Raw genomic sequence first — 6,310 nt, forward strand, 5'->3', positions numbered from 1 at the left:
TTTGCAACCAGCTGTGAACCCCACAGACTGAAAGGAGGTGTAAGAGGTGCCTCCTGAGATCTGGGCAGCTTCTTGTTTCTGCCACTGATGTGAATTTCTGAAGTCTCACTGGTGAGGAAGCTGCTCCCCTGCACACACTCAGGTCCCCTGCCCACAGGGATCACTCTCTGCTATGACTTCACTTGCAGGTGTATTAAATGTCCTCATTGTTCCATCACTCCCATCTGGAACACAAATCCTAGATAACCAAATCCAGATAAGACCAGGAAGATGTCAATTTAGTATTTCCTCTGATTTTTATTGGGGTACAACTGATAAGAGCTGCAATGGTCCATATCTTCTTTACAGTAGTCTTCACTCAGAGGAAAACTAAGAGCTGTGACAGTACCAACCCCAGAGGGGACATTTCCAGCTGTTAGCAGAGGAAGAGCAAGACAGAGATCATGCAGATGAGTGAGCCATGTTCACATTCTTTGAATCTGACTTGAAACTGTTTAACTGCCACCCTCAGCAGGTTTTAAGAACCTGAAAGTCAGACAAATTCTCAAAGCCTTACTGATTCTGAGAGTGATTTTGACCAGTCCTGTTTCAAGCCATCCTTGGATGAAAGTCTCATCCTGCTGGAGACACCAGACCCTCTCCCAGTGAGGTCAGAAACACCAGGCTTTAGGCTGACACATAAAACCAAACCAGCTGAAAGGGCAGGGGGCAGTTCCCAGCATTTGCTGGAAAAAGACCCAAGGCCATGGAAGTCCATCTGGGTTTGTGCCATCTGATCCCTCACAGAACAAGGCAGGTCAGGAAAACTGGCTGTGGCCAGAAGACAAGGGCCTGCTGACACCCTGCCAAGCTGTGCTGGGATCACAGCTGGGAATGAATGGGCCAGGGAAAATGGTACTGCTGAAAAAGCAGTTCAGTGGAACAAGAGAGGGGGCTGGGATTTTGGAGAGGTTTCACTCAAAAGCACTTTGTGTGTTCACTGGGCAAGGTCAAAAGCCCAGGTGTGCTTCCCCTCCCCTCCCCACCACCCTCCAACTGCACTCAGCACGTGGAGGGTCCTCCCTCCAGCCCAGTAAGCACCAATTATCCCCTGGAAAGGGATGGCAGGAGAATGCTTCTCCCCCAGGCCCTCTCCAGGTTAGACCCTAACAAGGACACGAGCCAAGGTCTCACTCCAGATGAAGAGCTGAGTGACTGTCACCCCTTCTGTGACCCCACCTGGCTGTGCTGCCTGGGTGGAAGCACCAGTGGAGTGAGGCAGGAATGAACCCTCAAGCAGCTCTGTGTGTCACCAGGGCTTTTCTCACCAGGCACACAGGCTGCAGCAGGGATTTGGGCATCTCTGGCAAGACTCCAAGCTCAGCTCTGCAGGTTCTTCAACGAGGATGGAGGACTGCCACTGATGCCTAAGTCTGGGTGTCTAAACACCATGTGAACTCAGCCAGTTGCCTTTAGCATGTCAGTGCTGGTTTACACCAGAGCAAGAGTGGAAAACCAAGTCTGGTGTCCTGGGAGCTTGGAAGAGGAGAAAGAGCAGATGTGAAAAGCCAGGAGGTCACAGGGAGGTGGCAGTTCCCCATCACCCTTCCCCAGCCTCCCAGTGCCAGTGAGTTGCTCCTGACTTCAGTTCTCAGGGCAGAAAAGCCATGGTAGACAGAGGACACCTCAGAGTCTGGGACCCTGGCATAGCTGTCTGGAGTCCAAGCCTGGGACAGAAATCATGACCTAGCCCTGGATTGTGTTGTCTCAACCAGCCCAAGTGCAGTGGCAGGAGGAGACAAGGATGGGTCCCAGCAGCAGGAGGGTTGCTGAGTGTGAGGTCCAGACACCTGGGAATATTTCACCTCCTGCTTCTCTGGGGAAACCAAAGAGATACAGATGCTGGGTTATAAATTTGAAAGCAATTCTGCTGTGAACATCCTTTTGAATTTAGAAGCAAATCCCTCATCTAAATGAGAGATTCTCCCTCTGAAGTTATCCATCTCTTCACAGGACATCCTGACACCAACTGAGTCAATCCTTTGTCCATTGTTGATTTGAGTGTGTTCATCCAAGGCTGACATGACATTCCTTTTGTTGACACAGCTCATATGTTAGAGCAGCCTCTCCTTCATATTTCTGTGTCTTTCTCTGCTTCAGCAGCTGCACACCAGGAGAAGCTGCTGCATTTACTTCTTCAAGGTCCATTGCCTGGACATTCCCTTCTCCAGCATTGGTGTGTTCATCTTAGATTTCAGCTAGAGAAGAATTTACCTTGGAGATAATTCTTCAAAGGCCAATACAGCAGAATTCTCCAAAGCCCTGGAGCACCTGATGTTAATTTCAGAACTAGATACATAATCACCTTCTATCCCAAAGGATTCTTCTCAAGTGTTGGACTTTGACAGACAGGTCTACAGGTGGGTTTGGATGAGGAACACAGGCAGGACACAATGTACTGTGGCATGGTCTGTGAGCTTCATCACAAACCATGGAGGTCTGTGACCAGTGGAGTCCCTCAGGGGTCAGTACTGAGACCAGTACTATCCAGTACTTTCATCAAGGACCTGGAACCTCAGCAAGTTTGCTGGAGACACTAAACTGGGAGAAGTGGCTGACCCACCAGAAGGCTGTGCTGCCATTCAGGGAGACCTGGACAGGCTGGCTCTGCTGGTGTGGATCTGCTGAGGAGCTCAAACACAACTGGCCTCAAATCTGAACTCCCTCCTGTCCCCTCACCCTGCACACCACGAGGTGCTCCCTTGGGTACAGCAGGAAAATAGATCAAGTATGTCCAGTGCAGGTGGGACTGGGGAGCAGCAGGACTGTGGGAGCACAGGGAAGAGACAAGGTGCAGCCAGGCTGCCTCTGCAGAGAGATTTTCCTGCTGGGAGCCCTGCTCCTCCATCCGTGGTCATGCTAGGAACACCATCTGGCTCAGCTGGTTCCCTGATCTCCCCATCCCAGCTCCAGAAGGGGTCACAGGCTCTGCTCCCTGGAGGAAACCAGGTGTAACTCTTCACTGCTGTGTTGCTTCTTGCCTCTAAAGTTGTTGCAAAGACCTACAATGGGATTTTCTGCACAGCTGGCCAACCCATGCTCTTCACAGCACATCTCCAGCTCTTTAAACATTCATGAGGCCAGATCTGCTGCCTGATTGAATTTCCTCTATGAATGAACCAGCTATTTTCCCATGTCCTGCAGCAAAGATGCAGATGAAGTGTAAAGCTGGAGCAGGGCACCACTCAAGCAGTTCCTCTCTGGTTGCAGCTGAGTGAGCTCACCCCTGCTGGGTTCAGGTCCTCAGCACCATTCTTCATTCTTCTCCCAAGCCAGTCTGAACATCACAGAGTCACAGAATAACTCATGGCAGGATGGACTGCCCAAGGTCTCCAGCCCAACCCCTGCTTCATCCTTTATGTGGTGAGCTGGTCCATTCAGGGCTTCCTGTTGGAAGCAAAGTTGTCACCCACTGCAGGACCTGCTGGCATCTGTCAGCACAGACCTGGTGTGTCTGTGTGATGGACAGCAAGGATGGAGCCAGGCTTTGTGCAGTGATGTCCAGTGACAGGACAAGGGGCAGTGGGTGCAAACTGGAGCACAGGAGGTTCCATAGGAATCTCAGGAAGAACTTCTTTGCTGTGAGAGTGCCAGAGCCCTGGGCCAGGCTGCCCAGAGAGGCTGGGGAGGCTCCTTCTCTGGAGACATTCCAACCCCCCTGGGCACGTTCCTGTGTGATGTGCTCTGGGTGCCCCTGCTCTGGCAGGGGGGTTGGGCTGGGGGAGCTTTCCAGGTCCCTGCCAACCCCTGAGATTCTGGGATTCTGTGACCACATGGGGCTTTGGGAATGACTCCTGCCTTTAGAGTCCTCCAGGTCCTCCCAGAACCATGAACTGAGCTCTAATCTCTCCACTCCTACACAACCTCCAGCCCCCACCTGCTCCTCTCCAGCTGGGACAGCCTCAGTGGAGCTGTCAGCATGCAGAGCTCCAGCCACCCTGGGCTAACTGAGAGCAGCAACAGCCTCTTTATAAAGCCCTAGGAAGCAGAAGTGCATGGGGCAAGAAAGTCCACCTAGACCCAGTCCTGTCCATACCTGCAAACACCTCCAGGCCATGGGAGCCACTGAATCCCCAGCACACATGGGACCCTGCACCAGCTTGGGCTGAGCTCAGTGGTGCTGCAGGGCTCAGAAGCAAGATGTAGCCCTGGTGGCCATGCAAGCTCCCCCTGTCCCTTTCTGGTCTGGTTGCTAGGACCTCAGGCTCTTGAGTTTGCTCTATAATTGCTTTCTCCACCACCTATGACCACAGTGCTGACTTGAGGAGCAGATCATCTACACTAGAAATTGCTCTCCACTGCTCCTGGCAAAAGCTTTTGTCATTGGCCTCCTTTGCCAACTGGAAAATTAATCCTGGCAGGAATCTCAGCATCTGAAGACATCAGGTTATTCCTCAGTGACAGGGACTTTTGGCAGGGGTGGGCAATTTAGAGAAGTGGGCCCAGCTGTTTGGCCCCTCCTTGCCTGGTGCTTGCAGGGTCTCTGCAGGGTTGTGGCAGGTCCCTGGGCTTGGCCACCCCATGAAGCTCCTCACAGCAGGTTCCAGCCAAGGCAGGTACTGCTGGTGGTGTGTCTGGACAAGCAGTGCCCACCCCAGGACTCATAGTCCTGCTTGCATGAAGGGCATCACACCCTGGGTCTGAACATCCCTTCTGCCAAGTGTCACCCCTGTGTGACCTGCAGCAGGCATCCAGCCCTGCACACAGGGACATCCAGCCCTGCACACAGGGACATTTATCCCTGCACACAGGAACATTTATCCCTGTACAGAGGGACATCCAGCCCTGCACACAGGGACATTTATCCCTGCACACAGGGACATTCAGCCCTGCACACAGGGACATCCAGCCCTGCACACAGGGACATTTATCCCTGCACACAGGGACATCCAGCCCTGCACACAGGGACATTTATCCCTGCACACAGGGACATTCAGCCCTGCACACAGGGACATCCAGCCCTGCACACAGGGACATTTATCCCTGCACACAGGGACATTCAGCCCTGCACACAGGGACATTTATCCCTGCACACAGGGACACTCAGCCCTGCACACAGGGACATTTATCCTGCACACAGGGACATTTATCCCTGCACACAGGGACATTTATCCCTGCACACAGGGACATGCAGCCCTGCACACAAGGACAATGTCACACCCCAGCTCTGCCAGCTGCCTGCATGCAGCACAACAGAGAAACCTCCATCAAAGAGCCTGATCCCCAAAGGATCAGAGAGTGGGGGTTTCAGGGTGATGGCCAGAGAACCAGGAGTTCCTGCAGACCTTTTCTGCAGCTGCTGAAGCAGGACTTCAGGACTTGGTCTGCACCATGAAAGCAGCCTGTGGGTCCTGAGGATGTAAAAAAGGCAAATCCTCCGTAAGAGACAGATCAGCATTTAGTTCAGCTCCTTAGGGGACATTCCTGTGAGCTACTAGGCAGTGGGACATGGTGGGTTTTCATCCTCCCAGCAGACACCCTGTCCTGCTGCTCCAAGTCCTCTTCTACCTGCCTGCAGCCCAAGCTGAGGGCAGCTCAGAATGAGGACACTGGGACTTGCTGCATCTCTAGGAGTTCAAAGAGCAATGAGTCTTCTCACCAGGGATTTTGGAAGGTGTTTTCTTTCCAGAAAAGTAGTTTCTTATTGAGTCAAACCCTTCAATATGATTAACAGCTGATTTTCATCCAAAACCATTTTCACTTAAAATATACTGCCTTGAAGAGTCACTGCTCACCCTGCTTTGCATCTGCCAATCTGTGACCATAAGTCATTCAAAGACTCACCTTGGGGTGTCAGGTCCATCCTCTCTTCTGCACATTTCACTAAACAAACCTTCTTTGAATGGCATGTTTGTGGAGTCTCTGGTGGGCAGGAAAGCCCAGGCTGAGTGATAAATGGCCTGTTCTTGGATGCAGATCCAAACCCCTTCTCGTGTTCCTCAGCCGCTGGAGAAAGGTGGGCACCAAACCTGGCCCTACAAAAGTTTCCTTTCACAGAATCCCAGAATCCCAGGGGTTGGAAGGGACCTGGAAAGCTCCCCCAGCCCAGCCCCCCTGCCAGAGCAGGGGCACCCAGAGCACATCACACAGGAACGTGGCCAGGGGGGTTGGAATGTCTCCAGAGAAGGAGACTCCACAGCCTCTCTGGGCAGCCTGGCCCAGGGCTCTGGCACTCTCACAGCAAAGAAGTTCTTCCTGAGATTCCCATGGAACCTCCTGTGCTCCAGTTTGCACCCACTGCCCCTTGTCCTGTCACTGGACATCACTGAAC

This window comes from Chaetura pelagica, unplaced genomic scaffold, assembly GCF_000747805.2.
Source record: "Chaetura pelagica isolate M959 unplaced genomic scaffold, ChaPel_1.0 scaffold471, whole genome shotgun sequence".
Taxonomy (NCBI): domain Eukaryota; kingdom Metazoa; phylum Chordata; class Aves; order Apodiformes; family Apodidae; genus Chaetura; species Chaetura pelagica.